Here is a 17,880-nt window from a genome sequence, read left to right as displayed (position 1 = left end):
TGCCAAAAGCAATCTACAAATTCAACACAATGCTCAACAAAATTGTTGGTTATTTAAGAGCGTATCACATCTACATTTATCGTTTTTCTTTTTTTAAATTTTTAAATACTGAATGATTGGACTTGATGTGACACTGAAACTTAACCAGCACCATATATTAGTTGATTGCGTTCTGCTGTATAAGAAACAATCATGGAAATTATTAATATTTACAATGACAAGAGAAGCTATCTTTTTTTTTTTTTTTTTTTTTTTGGAGATGGAGTCTTGTTCTGTTGCACAGTCTGGAGTGCAATGGCAAGATCTTGGCTCACTGCAAGTTCCATCTCCCGGGTTCACGCCATTCTCCTGCCTCAGCCTCCCGAGTAGCTGGGACTACAGGTGCTCGCCACCACGTCCAGCTAATTTTTTGTATTTTTAGTAGAGATGGGTTTCACCGTGTTAGCCAGGGTGTTCTCGATTTCCTGACCTCGTGATCTGCCCGCCTCAGCCTCCCACAGTGCTGGGATTACAGGCGTGAGCCACCGTGCCCTGCTGAGAAGCTATCTTTTTAATAATTTTGTTTCTATTGGGAGTTTTTCAGCATTTTCCTTCCATACATCAGAATTCTGTGTTATATCAGTTCATCTTTTTTCTAGCATTTTTAGATGTAAGTGGTACAGCTATATGTTGAGAAAGTATTTTTTCTAGTATTTTATTAAGCTAATAATTCATCCTTAATTATATGTATTTTATAAATGAATTTTATTTTTGAATAAATCATTACTAACGTAACAAATTTTAGACAAGATTTTTGATATTTTTTAAAAAGTATAAAAAGTGCTATGATGAAACAAGACAGTAAGATAATTTTTAGAATTACAAAAAAATAACTTGTTGGATAAAAATGACTTTACAAGGATTGCAACAGGTATAATTGGATAGATAACTGATTACATAGATAGATGATAGATAGGTAGGTAGGTAGGTAGATAGATAGATAGATAGATAGATAGATCATAGTTGACATACTGATGACAAACTGAGTTAGTCTTTGAAAAATCACATAGTTATACTATAAATGTACTAACTTAAATGTTTCAGAAAACCCAAGTGCATACAAGCATAAATTCAGGCACCTTCTGGAAAACTCCACATGGGAGTATAAATTGGAAAGTTAAGAGTGAAAGGAGCATATAAGAGATTACTATTGCTGTGAAAATATTTTGACATTGCAAATCCTCTGAAAGGATCTTTGAGACCCCACTGGCTCCGAGGCAACATTCCCAGAATTGCCTTAGGTGAAAAAAAAAAAAAAAAAGAATAAGAATATCCTGTTTTTAAAGGGACTATTGCGGAGTGCTCTTGAGTGATCTGTTTTCCAGGACACGAGGACTGGGCAAAGAGGGAATGAAAAGTACTAAGGATTCAAATGAAGCATATCCAAACATGGGGAACATTGAGAGTGGGCAGAGTTGTCCTGAACTGAAAGAAGGAGGTTATGACTTTGTACCTCCATATCAGCTAATCATGAGCTATGTATGCACTGCCCAATCCAAAGGACACAAACTTGATTGAGGCAGTTCCCTGCGTCTGAGGCTTATGAGTCATGAACAGTCAGTATTCCCATAATTGGGAATAATGGGGACGGTATGTGTTTGTGTGCGTGTGTGTGTGTGAGAGAGAGACACACACACACACAAAAACACACAGACACAGAGAAGAGTGATCATATGCTAAGCAGATATAGCACAGTTCCATACTAGAAAGGCAAGAAATTAAAGATATTTAGTTTAATAGGGAAAAATGTCAAAAGCATGTGAGAACTACTAAAGACAAATATTAAAGTTTAATGAGAAAAAGTATCATACTGACTTAGCTTTCCATGTACATATCTTTAGTCAACTGACCTATTTTAAGACCCACTTCCCTCTCCTGGCTCTCATTTTGCCACCAAATTTCAAAAATGAAGACTCAAGATACATTGTGTAGATTAATTTTTGTTTCTGTTTTTGTTTTTTCCCTCATTGCTGCCCCCTCATTAGCATATTGCAGGCTATGAATGGCTTTGTTTCATTCATTATCATCCTCTCAATCTCTTTTTTCTAGGAATTTATTAAAATCATTCATTTTCTGAAGAATCCTTTATTTCTCTTCCAACTAATGGGGTCATTTCATTTTGTGGCTTTTTTGCTGTTATTACATGCGTTTTAAAAAATGAAGCAAATGTGTATACTTAAGGTATCATATTGATAAATCATCAATTGAGTTGCATTTAAATTTCATGTTTCCCTAAATATTGTAAATTGCAAAAAGGATAATTAAGAATTTTAGATGAACTCTGTATGCACAATACTTCAATATGGTTTTTAGAAATAGTATATGTTTGTAGGTCTTAAGAGAAATTATTAACTAATTATAAGTTTCTAATATGTGTATGACACCTGCTTAGGACATGAAATCCTAATCTCTCCTCTCCCTGCAAAGAAGGCAGGACATCTTCCAAAAACAGAGAGATAGCAATGATCAGATTATATATATCAGATTATATATATATATATATAATATATGATATATAAATAGATGTTTATGTAATTTATAATTCATTTATTAGGAAGACAGAGATAATTTTGAGATATTTTAAGCATTAATTAGGAAGACAGAGATAATTTTGAGATATTTTAAGCAAGACAGAATCAGAATAGATGAGAGGAGCCAACCCTTGGAGGAGTAAATTATAGATTAGGAAAATGATGAGAGTTTTATAAGAGGACAAAACGAAATGGAACAATAGAAGGAAAACCATTGTTGTCGGGCAAATATACCTTTAGCAGATGGAAAGTTATTTCTCTTCAATTATTAAAATGCTTTCAGTTGAGTGGGATCAATTGAGAAAATTGAACAGTTTGAAAGGAAGGGAGAGTGGTATCTGGAAGTATGGTTCAGGGAAAAATCTTTCTTTTCATGTATCCATTTTACTATATTACAAATAAAATCATATTTCTAATTATTTCCACATGAGATTCTTATTAAATTATCTATTTCATGTCATTTTCATTTCTTAGAATGAGCTTATAAGCATTATTTCTATAAATTATCAATTAACATATCAAATAAAACCTGTCTACCCTTATAAGATGCCATATCTGAACACTTCCTAAAAGAGAATCTTGGACACCATCTACCTTGCTTCTGTTTGCCATCAACAGGTTTTGCGGACATGTGACATGTGTTGCATCTCCTCATCCCTGAGTTTAGCATCAGAGAAGCCATATCATACATATATCTTTCTTATTTAAAATATTCAACTGTTAACTTTCAAAAATGAAATTCTGTATTTAAATGAAAATGATATTTGTAGAATGAAATAAACTAAAAAATAATACCTTTTAACAGAAGTTGAGAGAACAGATATTTTCTTCAAAAGGAAATTCCACAGAAAACTTTTCTGTCTGGCAACAATTAAAAAGAAAGATAAAGAGGAAACAAAGAGAATTATATATATTTGGAAAGAAGAAAGAATAACAGTACTAAAATAATGCAATGTCGAAGTCACACAAATAATTAAGGTAGACAGCATACAATATGAAAAGATTGTTAATTATTTTCTGGACAAAATATAAAATTCAAAAAAAATTAGTGGTTTCACAATTTTAGAAATAATCTGCTTTATCAAAAGGAATAACTATCACAATTATTGAATTATAGGCAATGTTTTAATGGCTTTAACATAGTTGACATAATTAATAGCAAACAGGACTTGAGTTCTTGAAATATGTTTTCAATAATTATATGCACACATATAATTTGTTCAGATATCATTATCAGTTACAGACAATTTCATTGTATTTTGAAGACATATCCACTATGGTGCTTCGGATCATCAGCTGGGATGGTTGCAGGAAGGGTACAGCAGGGACTATTGACTTGAGTGTCTGTATGTAGCCCACCAATATGGCAGTCTCAGGGCTCCAAGAGGAAGTATTCCCAGAGAAAGTATTCCAGCAAGAACTGTAGAAGCTGAATAATGAAGCTTTGTCATATATACTCTTCAGCATCCACATTATTTGCTGGAATACCCCAGTCAACACCGCCTGTCCTCAGCCATCCCAGTAGGAGCCAAACATGTAAGTAAAACAAGCCACCTGGAATTGAATTGCCCAGCTACAAGTATTTTAGCCAGCTGTTACAGCTGAGGTCCCAAATATTGTGAAGGTGACAAGATCTGTCTTCACTGTCCCATTTCTGAATCTGTAACTCAGAGATACCATAAGAATAATAAAATGGTTTAGACCATTCAATTTTATACTGGCTTGTTACGCAGTGACAGGTACTGCAAACACCAGAAAATAGCAAATTGAGTGACAGTAACCAAAATTTTTTGGCTATATTATTTCAAAATAATATAATATTATCCGACATAGAAGAATATATATATACAACTTAGAATTGTAGGAAATCAATACATTTGCAGATAAATACTTGTAAAAAATTATGAAAGAGTATTCCAAAAACATTATTTGCCCTTTTAAAGTAAAATAAAAACACTATAAGCCTTCTCTTAACTCTGTAGCAGTGTTTATTTAAACATATTAAAAAAAATTTCAGTCAATCACTTGAAAAATGGTTGGTCTATAAAGTCACATGAAACTATTCTGTTTCACAATTTGCTTTTTATTCTCCCTGTTGCATTGATTTCGAAAAGCTTGCAGAGGACAGACTTTAGATATAAAGTAAACTGAAGTATTTACTCTTTTGAAAATCTATTTTTTCCCATATAACAATAATGTGAGAGAGGAATTCTGGTCTATTTTTATTATATTATATTACTTTGCATTTTTCTTAAGATATTTTAAGTAAATTACTTTACAAAATTCTAACAGTAATTGCATAAGCAAATCTGATTTGATAAATCAATTACTTAGTATCTGCATTTTGTGAGATCAATTAAAATGTGAGACACTTCTCAAATAAGTCAAAAATTTTCCAATTAGAAATTAAAAACAAGGAAATGGAAGCTGTATGGTGATTATTTCATAATAATTTACAAATAATATTGTTTTAATCAAATTTATTTTATCTTAAAGTATATAGAAAAGGAAATATTGAAAGCATCAGTTCTTTGGGGACAAGTTTCAACTTCAGGATAATTTCTTATAAAGAAGAAAAGCATCTTTCAAGATCTATTCTTACACACCTAAATCTATAAAATGTTTCCAAAAGCAGTTGCTGTCTAGAGTGAACTGAAAATCCAGATTCATTTGCCTTGTCATTGTTCTAATTTTGACAGCCTTAGACATTTCGTTGCTTAAAGCAAAGACTGGCATTGGCAAATGAGAACAGGAAAGTCTGGGTTTGCCAATTCAATGCAGCCATTTAAAAATATTTATATTTCCACATATATAATATTTTTAAAGTTGAAACATGACCTGCATATGGCTTTTATGAAGTAATAATAACATGTAAATGAATATAAGTTCAAAAACCATGCTAGAGAAATATTATAATAAAATATAAGTTACTTTTAAAAAATAATGTTGCAGATGTCAACAATACTTTAACAACTAAAATTAAAATCTAAGTTCTGGCACTTAAAAGAAATCTTGCTACAAATTGGAAAGTTGAAATCTGCATCAAAAAATTATTTGGAAAATAAATATGTAAGTATTGTACACTTATTTTATTGAACTTCTTATTAAAGAAACATGCACAGTGAATTAATAAACGAAGATCGTTCCCTAGAGATGTGTGCATATCATTTTTCCGCATATAAATCACTTCCCGTTGTGAGGTCCTAGCTCCACATCAAAGAGCATGGAGAATAGTAAAGTGTAACTGTGGAGGTCACACACAGGGTCACTTTTCCAGATGGTGGTTAAATCACTCTAGTTGTAACTTGCAGTTACTTTATTTTATTCTGAGTTTTACTTATTTTATTAAAGGAAAGATCATGATAAATTTTTAAAGGATTATCTATAAAATAGATCAAAAACAAAACTGCAGACTGCCTTAGCTAAAGTTTGAAAACTTATAGAATGAAGTTTAACCTGTATAGTTTTTCTGACTCTTATTTCCTCAGTCTCAATTTACTATTTATCAATTATTTCCTGTATTATCTCCCAAAATTACTCACTGATTTTACATCTTTTCCTAGTTTTCATTTTTAGTATATTTTTCCTGATTATCAGGCATATTATGAAATTAGCTGAGAACATCTTTTGTTGTGACACTAAACAGCCTCATGACACACTAGAAGAATATTTGATCAAATTTAAGCCTGGAGTTAGGATTTATCGAAGTTCATAGTAAGAAACCTAAAGGGAAGAAAAGTAAAATTAAAAAGGAATTGGTGCAAAACTGTCATCAGCAAGCACATGCTTCTTAATCATTTATTCTTATTATTGCAGCACATTACAATGAACTGTTATTGAGGCATAATTTATACACAATAAAAAAACTACAAATTCATTTGTCACATTATGAGTTTTGATAAATGTATATATCTGTATTTCCCAATAAAGATATTGAAGATTCCCATCATCCCAAGAATTTCCCTTGTCAACTTTCACAATATTGCATTCTAATGACTGTATGTCTCTTTTGCAAAAGTAGACCAGTAAAACCTCTTTGAGTAAAGGAAACACATCTTGCCAATGATTGTTCCCTAGCATTGAGTATAGAACCTATATCAAAGTAAGATACAAATCCTTCTAAGCAGACTTCGTGACTAACATGAGAGAGACCAAACAAAAGACAGATGGCGTGGAGGAGTACAGAGGTGAATTCTGCAAAAAGGGTATGAGTTGAGAAGGAACATACCATATACCATAAAAATGTCATTAGTTTTAGGTAATATATAATTATAATTAAGCTTTTCTTGCTATAGTCTCTCTAGTAGAATTCTTTATCCCTGGAATAAATGATTTTATTGGGCTTTTATATTAACCAATAACAATGTTCATTGCAATTAGCAGAGAAAAATACATTTCCAAATATATAAAAATGTAATTATTAGTACATGTATTTAGAAAAAAAAATAGTATCCCATGGAATTGAACAGAACAAATAACTTCAAAGTCATTAGAATTTTCTTTTCTCTATATTATCTTCATTCTTTATCTATGTGCTCAAACTCTCATCATAACTCAGTGTGGAGAAGATATGACTAATGGAATTTCAAGGATTATTTTCTGATATCTAGATTACTAAAGACAAAAGTGGCTCCTTTATTCTGACTTAGTTTGAGATACACTGAGGATGTGAATTGATTGGACTGATTTATGTTACAAGTTAATTCTTGTAAATAGGTCAGTAGCTCAGAATTTTTATTAGGAAATCATGGCAGAAATAGGAAAGGATACTTTCAAGCCTACTTATTCAAAAAGATGGTTCTTAAAGTTAAATTAGGTTTATTATCATATGAAGTCCCTCAGAAATCTTTCTTTATAAAAGAGAATATAAATTATTTGGGGGAAGATATTCACAGTCATTATTATAACACCAAAGAGTACAATGTCTTTTCTTCGGTGGAAAAAGCACTCTGCACCTGAGGGAACAGAAGAAAGTTACATCAGGACATCCTTGGAATAAAGTGTTCTACAAAAGAATGAGAGTACCTCTAGCAATTCACATGGAATCAAATGATGTAATTGCTGGACCTCGATAATGCAAGCTAATAGGAAATCAGGATAAAACTTTGATCAGACTTGGTGGTCGTCTAGAAAAAAATATTTTGTAACAAAGATGACCTCCATGAGGATAAGCAGATGGTCCAAATTGCATTGAAAGGCACACATAACAAATCCAAGCATGGTACCAGAAATTTTATATAGTGTGGCTTGGAGTCATAGCATTTTAAACTCATCATCTTAGCATTAAAGTGTATTCCTGTTTATTCCCAAAGTCTGAAAGCTGTCAGAGTAATGACCCCGATGATCCTTCCTTTATCTGTTGGTGTATGTCCTGTGTAGTCACCTCCCCATTGAACCTGAGTTTCACCATGTGACTTGCTTTGTCCAATAGAACAAAATCAAATGTAATACAAAAATGGATATTAAAAAACTCTTTTTGCATTGAGGCTTATTCCCTAAAAACATTTCCAACAGGTGAAGAAGTCCAGGCTAATAAACTGTAGACATTTTGCTCAGATAACATCTAACATTAATCACCTACTATGCAGGTGTGGCCACCTCAGGCCATCGAGCCTCAAATGAGCCGCCACAGGACTGCAGCCATGTGAAAGCCTCTTGTAGAGAGCAACAGTAGAAACATCCAGTTGAGTCCAGCTCAAATTGCTGATTCATAGAATCACGAGACAATAATGTTGTCCGTGTTTTCTGCCACTAAATTTTGGCTTGTGTATGTTATAGGTACATGTGTAATAACAAATGCACATCTGAGATAGAAATGGTACCTTGGTGTGCTGTCATAACAAAAAGTTAGAACATGCGACTTTGCTTTGAAGTCAGCTGGCAGATGGAGGCTGGAAGAAAAGCGAGGAGACTGATATTAGAGAAGAAAAGCAGGGAAGAGACCCAAAGTCTGAGGCTGTGGAATTGCAACAAACTGTTACTGTCTCTGTCAGAGCTGTGGGGAAACCACTGTTGGAGGCTGGGATGGTGAGAACCCGTGTGTGTAAAGGCAGAACAATTGGCCAACACAGTTCCTGCAGTAGGACCTTGGATTACAGTAACTGCACCTAATGACTGGTGTCCCTGATGAAAGACATGTTCTGGCAGAAATGCAAAGTCACATGTGGCTTCTTTAAGCTACACAATGACTTATTGGTTTGGAAAATAAAGCTCTTCATCTTCAGTCTCTCAACCTGGCAATGATTTTCAAAACATCTTTATTTGAATATGACTGATATACAAATGCCTGCATATATTTAATGTATATAAATTGATGAGTTTGGACATATGCATAAACTCACACCGTCACCATAACCAAGGTAAAAAAAAAATACCACTATCACCCCGAAATGTTCCTTGTGTATGTTTATGGTCAGAACATTTAGCATGAGATACACATACCCTCTTAACAAATTAAGTGCATAATATCATATGTTAACTATAGGCACTGTGTTTTACAGCATATCTCTAGAACTTACAAGTGGTCTCAAGCTAAAGGTCAAAGCAAGGATGTCAGAGTAAGGTCTTTTCTTCAAACCTCAAAAACATTTAAGCATTTAAGGCTATGCCTGATAGAGCTTCCCAGCTTAACAAAATGGTTCCTAAAAAATCACATGATTTTTCACATGTTAAGATGACACTCTTAAAGGACAGAAGTTTGTCATAAACTGAATTATGGATGTGACTTTTGGGGTATAGAATGAATCCCCCCAAATTATTAAAAAACAAAGTTATTTAAATAAACGTCATATTAAAACTCCTTCCAGCTTGGATTCTAAGCGACTGAGGAAATTCAAATTAAATAAGGCCTCTTGGCCCCACTTTTTAAATATATACTGTAGACTGAGAGAGTTGCTTTCCTGAAAATATGAACCATGTCATAAAAAATGAAGGAAGGCCCAAAGGAAGGCCCATAAAAAATGACAGAGAAAGCTGGGCTAAGCAACTATTCCTAGGGATCAAAACTGGGGCCTAATCAGAGACCATTTGCTACCCCTATAACAGAGAGGCCGGCCACATGTCCCTAAATTTTAGGATGTCTCTGGACCAGCTACTACTCTGTCAATCCTATTACTCCTGTTTTGAATGGGAGAGTGCATTAATGTTCTGTTGCTGCACTACACATTCCCACAGACCCATTGTCCTAACACAAAACAATTTATTATCTCACACTCTCTGTGGGTTAGCAGTGTGGGTGCCCACCTCGCTGAGGCCTCTGCTCGGAGTCTCATCAGGCTAAACCCAAGTGTTGGCTGGGGCTGGGGTTTCTTCTGAGACTCAGCTATCTCTTCCATGATCACTGTTTATTGGCACAATTCAGATTCTCATGGTCATAAATGAAAGGCCTCACTCTGAGAGGCAAATTATAATTTCCTGCCACATGGTCTTCTTTACAAATGTAGTTTGCTTCCTTCCAGGCCAGCAGGAGTGCGTCTCTTCAGTGCATCACTGTCATTTAAAAGCCTCACCTGTTTAGGCCAGATCCACTCAGGGCAACATTCCTTTCAGTTAACTAAAAGTTAATTGATGAATAATTTATTCATAAGAGACATAGCTCATCATAGTCATAGATCCCATTTACAAGAAATGAGAGGGGATTATTTAGGACATGTATGTCAGGAGGTGGGAATCTTAGGAGCCATCTTAAAATCCTTCTTACCACAGAGTAAGACCATTTTTTGGGCATATGTGCGCTGGATAACTTGACTTTTTACTTCATGTGTCATTGAATAAAGAGTAGTGTATTATTCATTTTCACACTGCTATAAAGAAACACTTGAGACTGCATAATTTATGAAGAAAAGAGGTTTCATTGACTCACAGTTCCACGTGGCTGGGGAGGCCTCAGGAAACTTACAGTCATGGCAGAAGGCAAAAGGGAAGCAAGGCATGTCTTACTGAGGTGGAACAGGAGAGAGAGAGAGTGAGGGAGAAAAACTGCCACACACTTTTAAACCATCAGGTCTCATGAGAATTCACTTACTATCATGAGAACAGCATAGGGGAAACCACCCCCATGATCCTGTCACCTCCTACAGGTCCCTCCCCTGACAGGTGGGGATTACAATTCAATGTGAGATTTGGGCAGGGACAGAGTCAAACCATATCAAGTAGTTACCTCAGAAGTGCCTCACCTACATCCAGACTTGATGTACTCACAAAATCATGTATGGTGAGACTGATGCCATGATTAAGTAAAACTTTAGGTATCTTAGGAGGGGTGACTATTTATTCCCCATGAGAAGTTGTTAATTACTGGGTACAGGGGCACGCTGTGCTAGATTGTTGCAGTAATACCTCCACTCAATGCATCCCACTTCTCTGTATCCATGCAATTGTGAAATTTCCTTCCTGTATACACTGGATTTGCCTTGCCTTGACCGATAGAAATCAACAAATGCAATACAGTAAAAAATTGTTTGTGCTTTAGGTTAACAATCAAAGAACTGTAAACTTATGTTTAAGTCTAGATAGCAGATTCATTTCTCATAGTAGTATGGGTTAGAGAATCTGAATCATGTACTTCAATTGCATTATAATATGAAATAAAAATATTATAGCTAATGGGGGATATGTTTCTCATTGTTGGACAGACAATAAAAATATGGAAAAAGGAAACTTCTGTGATTAATCTTCATACTATTGGATTGAAAATCGATTTGAATATGTAATCTATGGTGCTTAATACATATATTTAAATAGTGTTAAGTGTAATAAACAGGGCACAGAAAGACAAATATCACATGTTCTCACTCATATGTGGGAGCTAAACAATTTGATCTCATGGAAGTAGATAGTAGTACTACAGATACCAGAGTCTGGGAAAGTTGTATTGGGGGGAAGTTTAAGGGATGAAATGAGGTAGGCTAATGAGCACAAATGTATAATCAGATAGGAGGAATAAATTCTGATGTTCAATAGCACAGTAGGGTGACTGAAGTTAACAACAATACATTGTACATTTCAAAATAGCTAGAAGAGAGGATTTGAAATATTCACAACACAAAACAATGATAAATGCTGGAAGTGATGAATAGCTTAAATATGCTGACTTGATCATTACACAGTCTCTGCATGTATCAAAATATTACCTATACCCCCTAAATATGAACAAACAGTATGTGTCAATAAAACATTTAAAAATGTGTAATTACGTGTCTACTGAGATGGTCTAGAGGAATAGGCATTCCAGTAGTAAAGAAAATAAGAATACCAGATCTGGGTTTCTAAATATTATTCTCTTCTTATAGGAAACAAAGCCTCTTTGAGAAATTGCTGTTCCAAGGGTGTAGAGCATGGATGGTAAAAGATTAGCATGAAATACCTTGCTATGGCAAAAAACGAGAAAGTACTCAAAAATCGATTGGGACAGGACAAAAATGTATAGGACTCTGCTTGAGTTGTCATTAATAGTTACAAAAATATAGTTAGATACAATGAATAAGATCTAGTATTTGATAGGGCAACAGCGTGACTACACTGAACAGTAATTTGTAGTGCACTTTAAAATAACTGAGAGGGAATGTTTGTAACACTAAGAAATTATGAATGCTTGAGTTGATGAATATCCCATTTATCATGATGTGATTATTACACAGTGTATGGCTATCAAGATATCTCATGTTTCCCATAAATATATATACCTACTGTGTACCCATAAACATTAAAAACTAAAAGAAAGGAATGAAAAAAAGAAATGACAAGATAGCTATTCTATTCATATTTTATGGTGAAGATATCAACCCATTTAATAGACAGAACACTTCATATAAAATATTAACTAGAAAAAAATAAAGTATCAACAATATGATTTAATCTTAACATTTTAAAAAGCAAACACTGGGACACTGTAGACTCTAACAAATATTTGTTTTCAGCAGGTTTGTGAAATAAATTTTAGTCATACTAACAATCAATTAAAGGAAGTTCGCTATTTCTTCCAAATGGAATCTAAATGTGAATACATCTTTTGCCTTCTTCATATTATTTCAATATTTGATCTTAATATAATAGTAGCAAAATCTCGTATAGTTCTATTTAAAGGCCGTCATACAAAAATCATTTAATCCCAACATCAACACTATCAACTGATACTATTATTTCCTTATCTGTAAAGATGAAGAAACTGAGACACAGTAATTTTTGCAAATTATGCAGCTAGATAATGACAGCACCGGGAACGGAGTGAAGGCTATCTCATCCTTGATTTTAGGCTCTTAACTATTCTGTTCATTGGCTTTTAGTAACTGTGGTAATTATGTAATAACATCTTCAAAAAACTACTCATCAACAGCTGCATTTCCCCTAAAAACCCTGGATAAGGAGTTATCTGTACCTTTGAAAATGTAAGAGTATCAGAATCCTCATTCATTTATCAGGACCTAATTTGCTTCTGTAACTACTATGCATTTTGGAAATCCATTAAAGCTATTCTCGCTCATCCAAAAAAATGAAAAATGACCTACTAATAAGCAAAGGTGACTTGTGTTTTTCATACACTGCAAAAATTATTATTAACTGAATTTTGTAATGTTCCAAATCTGATGCAAAGGATGTACTCATTAAATTGAATCATTAACTTATAAACTTTACAGTGACAATACTTATAAACTAATTGTTTAAAACAGCCTAAATGATATTTAATTATATGTTCTTCCATCGAATTTGAAAACTTCTGGAGATATTTTAAAGCAGAATACAGTTTAATTTTCTCTAAAATGAACAAATATGGCTTTAAAATTATCAACATAATTATTCTGCCACTATCTTTTAAATATACCAAATAATCTGAAAATATATTTCTTAATTTTGAAATTTGCATCATTGAAATTAAAATGACAAAAATAAAGACAATGTATATTTATATACATGTATATATAATATATATACACAGTATATAACTATCAATGTAAGTTGAAACAATCACAAACCAATGAATATCAACCAACTAAAGCATCTTTATTTGGGAAGCTTTTTAACCTAGGCACTAACACAAAGATTCACAACATTCTTACATGCTTTCAAATTTATTCCTTTATGAAATAATTTTCTTCTGAAAATGTTATCAGGGGACTCAAACTCATACATACCTTAGAAGAAAGAAGTATCAAAGGTGATAGGGGGTTTTATTGACAGGAAAAAAGAAGATACATTTTTCTTTTCACAACACACTTATCTTCAGCATGTACTCCAGAAACATTAATTATATAAATTGTAATATATATATTTATAATATATAAATTTTATAAATCTAATTATGGTTAAAACTCTATGAAAAAGATAATACTTATAAAATCCCAATATGACAGTTATTGATATAAATTTTTAAAATAAAATAAGCACAATTCATCAAGACAAAATAAAAATATATGAAAAAAAGGTACATAAAGTTTTAAATAGCAAAAAATACATGGAACTGAAGAAACCCATGGAGGTGTGAACAAACATTTTAACATAAAATATTCACATTCATTGTAAAAAAAGTTAAATATTAAAAACATTCAAATTACAAAATTAAAAATATTTTTATGAAAAACCCTAATAAGTATTTATTTTATTTAATCATTAGATTTTTTTTTTTTTCTCATTAAACATTTTTAGTGGGTCTCAAAATTCTGTGACAGATTTTTGGTCAAGTTGTTTCCATTAAAAAGTATGTGAATTGCTGGCCGGGTGCAGTGGTTCACACCTGTAATCCCAGCACGGTGGGAGGCCAAGGCGGGCAGATCACGAAGTCAGGAGATTGAGACCATCTTGGATAACACGGTGAAACACCGTCTCTACTAAAAATACAAAAAATTAGCCCGGCGTGGTGGTGGGCACCTGTAATCCCAGCTACTCGGGAGGCTGAGGCAGGAGAATGGCATGAACCCGGGAGGCAGAGGTTGCAGTGAGTCAAGATTGCACCACTGCACTCCAGCCTGGGCAACAGAGTGAGACTCTATCTCAAAATAAATAAATAAGTAAATAAATAAATAAATAAATATATAAGTATGTGTATACCTATGGAACAAACCTGCACTTTTCTGCACATGTATCCCAGAAGTTAAAGTATAATTTAAAAAAAAAAGAGAGAAAAAAATACCGATTTTAAAAACTAATAACTTAAAACTGCCACATGAAAAAAGAGAATCAAAGTGGTCCACAAAACTTTTTCCTTTCCTTCTGAAGATTTTACAATGCATTGTTATCATTAACCAGTCTTCTACTATTAAACTTAAATGGTCAATTCAAACAAACAGCCCTGAGACCATTCTTCCACCACTGATTAAAACCGGGATGGCTGGTATTAGGGTTAATACTCATTTAGCCTTCTGAGCCTTCTGGGCAGACTAGGTGACTTTGCCATCTCCAGCAGCCTTCTTGTCCACTCCTTTGATGAAACTCAAGAGCAACTGTCTGTCTCATATTATGAACAGCAAAGCCACCCAGAGGTGGATAGTCTGAGAAACTCTCAACACAAATGTGCTTGCCAGGAACCATATCAATGATGGCAGCATCACCAGACTTCGAGAATTTAGGACCATCTTCCACCATTTTACCAGAACGGCAATCAATCTTTTCCTTCAGCTCAGCAACCTTGCGTGCAATGTGAACCATGTGGCTATCCAGTACAGGGGCACAGCCAGCGCTGATTTGGCCTGGATGGTTCAGGATAATCACCTGAGCAGTGAAGTCAGCTGCTTCAATTGTTGGGTCGTTTTTGCTGTCACCAGCAACACTGCCACAACAAACATCCTTGACAGACACATTGTTGACATTGAAGTCCATGTTGTCCCCAGGAAGAGCTTCACTCAAAGCTTCGTGGTGCATTTTGACAGATTTTACTTCAGTTGTAATGTTGACTGGAGCAAAGGTGAACACCACACCAGGTTTGAGAACACATCTCCACTTGGCCAACAGGAACAGTACCAATACCACCAATTTTGTAGACATCCTGGGGAGGCAGGCACAAGGGCTTGTTAGTTGGATGATTTGGTGGTAGGATGCAGTCCAGAGCTTCAAGCAACGTGGCTCCACTGACATTGCCATCCTTATGTGTGACCTTCCATCCCTTAAACCAAGGTATGCTAGCAGTTGGCTCCAACATGTTGTCACCATTCCAACCAGAAATTGGCAGAAATGCTATTGTGTCGGGGTTGTAGCCAATTTTCTTAATGTAGGTGCTGAATTGATTGCCTCATATCTCTTCTAGCTGTAGGGTGGCTCGGTGGAATCAGTTTTGTTAACACCAACAATTAGTTGTTTCACCCCCAGTGTGTAAGCCAGAAGGGCATGCTCTCAGGTCTGCCCATTCCTGGAGATGCCAGCTTCAAATTCACCAACACCAGCAGCAACAATCAGGACAGCAGAGTCAGCCTGAGATGTCCCTGTAATCATGTTTTTGATGAAGTCTCTGTGTCCTGGGGCATCAATCATAGTCATGTAGCACTTACATGTCTCAAATTTCTACAAGGAGATATCAATGGTGATACCACGTTCACACTCAGCTTTCAGTTTATGCAAGACCCAGGCATACTTGAAGGAGCCGTTTCCCATCTCAGCAACCTCCTTCTCAAATGTTTCAATGATTCTTTTGTTGATGCCACCGCATTTGTAGATCAGATGGCCAGTAGTGGTAAACTTGCCCAAATCTATATGTCCAGTGACAACAATGTTGATATGAGTCTTTTCCTTTCCCATCTTGGCTTTTAAGGGTAGTGTTCATGACACCTCTGCTCTGGCAGCAAACCCGTTGCGGAAAAGGGGGACAATTATTTTTTAGTACCTAGGTATGCTGAACACTGAAGTAGGAATGAGACCCTATAAAGTGGTGAGCTAAAGAGACATGCTCCCTACAATCAAATAATTTATATTTTAATGTACATATTAAGAATGTGAACAGCTGAATAAATATATAATGAACATTATAATAAACATGTGAAGGTAAAGACACTATTCAATAGTGTCTATACAATGACATTCTAAAATAGTTTCTATTCTCTACTATACAATAGAGAGTTGTGGGGTTTGTGTTGGGTTCCTGTGGCTTCCTCCTGTGATTTCTGCTGGATCCTCTCCTTTTCCAGACCAACCTTTCATGGTAGAGTGCTTTAAAACTCAGTCCCACAAATTATTCTCATCACTACTATGCTCTAATACTGTGATTTGCCTGGAATCGATAATGCTTCCATCATTGGTATAATCCTATTACTTCTAATGTCACATATATCTTGCTGAATTCAAATTTTTATCTCATTCTAGTATTTCCCCAAGCTGTAGGCTCATATATCTTTTCACTAAGTATTCATGTCCAAAACGGAAATCTTGATATCCCAACCCCATCATACACCATCCCCAAATTCTTTATTTCATTATTTGTTTATCTTAATCACACAATTGCTCAGGATAAAGATCTTGGAAGCATCCTAACTGCTCTTTTTTATAATGCAACAGAATATCCAGTCATCTACCTTTAGAGTATAGGCCAGGTCTAATCACTTGTCAACAATTCCACTGTTCCTATCTTAATCCAAGCCACCATTGTCACTTTTCTGACTATGTAGTAGCCACCATATTAGTCTCCCTTTTTACATTTTACAGTGTCTTTCCCCTACAATCTATTATAAATACAACAATCTAAGTAATCATTTCAAAATGCAGATTGGTGGTGACTCTTCAATGTCTGCAATCTTTACACTTCATGTAAAATCATAAATCTTTACTGTGTTCCAAAATGCCATACATATTCTGGCCATAATCTGCTGTCCTTCTGGATGGCTGTGATCCAGGCACACTGGCACCCTGCTCTTGACACGGAGCAGATATTGCTTCTATAGAACTCTACATTAATTCCCTCTAGAGAGAGGTTCGTATATTTGTAATTCCGTCAGCAAGAGTAGGTTCCATATATAGGCGTTCACCAGAGACTTATTATTGGTAATAGTGCATGACACACATCCTTTTTGAATCAGTTTCTATGTTTCCATAATGTGAAATTTACAAAATTTTCATTTCCTTCTGTAATAAGATACTATCTTCCCAAAGAAAATAATTGATTCTGACTTCTTTCTGAAAGTTTATTATTTTTCTAAAATGTCATACAATCTTTTCTAAATTTGTATCAGATTCTAAGAACCTATTATTGGGAAATGCTTTGACTACAAAAAAAGTTTAAAGGAAATTGCTTTATGAAAATAGTCATCTAGATTAGTAATACATTGTTAGTTTGTGTATACTCAATAAGGAAAAAACAATCATCTTTACATCCATATTATTCTCCAAGTTTCAG

The 17,880-nt window shown here is 34.4% G+C and overlaps 1 pseudogene across 1 annotated transcript; it reads right to left on the bottom strand.

Annotated features, from left to right (window-relative positions):
• Positions 1 to 14,911: 14,911 nt before the first annotated feature.
• Positions 14,912 to 17,657, bottom strand: LOC714770 (putative elongation factor 1-alpha-like 3 pseudogene; annotated as a pseudogene). The gene has a single exon (XR_013410979.1). The product of XR_013410979.1 is annotated as a putative elongation factor 1-alpha-like 3 pseudogene (transcript).
• Positions 17,658 to 17,880: the final 223 nt, after the last annotated feature.

The sequence above is a fragment of the Macaca mulatta genome, chromosome 1, assembly GCF_049350105.2.
Source record: "Macaca mulatta isolate MMU2019108-1 chromosome 1, T2T-MMU8v2.0, whole genome shotgun sequence".
Classification (NCBI taxonomy): domain Eukaryota; kingdom Metazoa; phylum Chordata; class Mammalia; order Primates; family Cercopithecidae; genus Macaca; species Macaca mulatta.
This window is presented reverse-complemented; position numbering and strand designations above follow the sequence as displayed.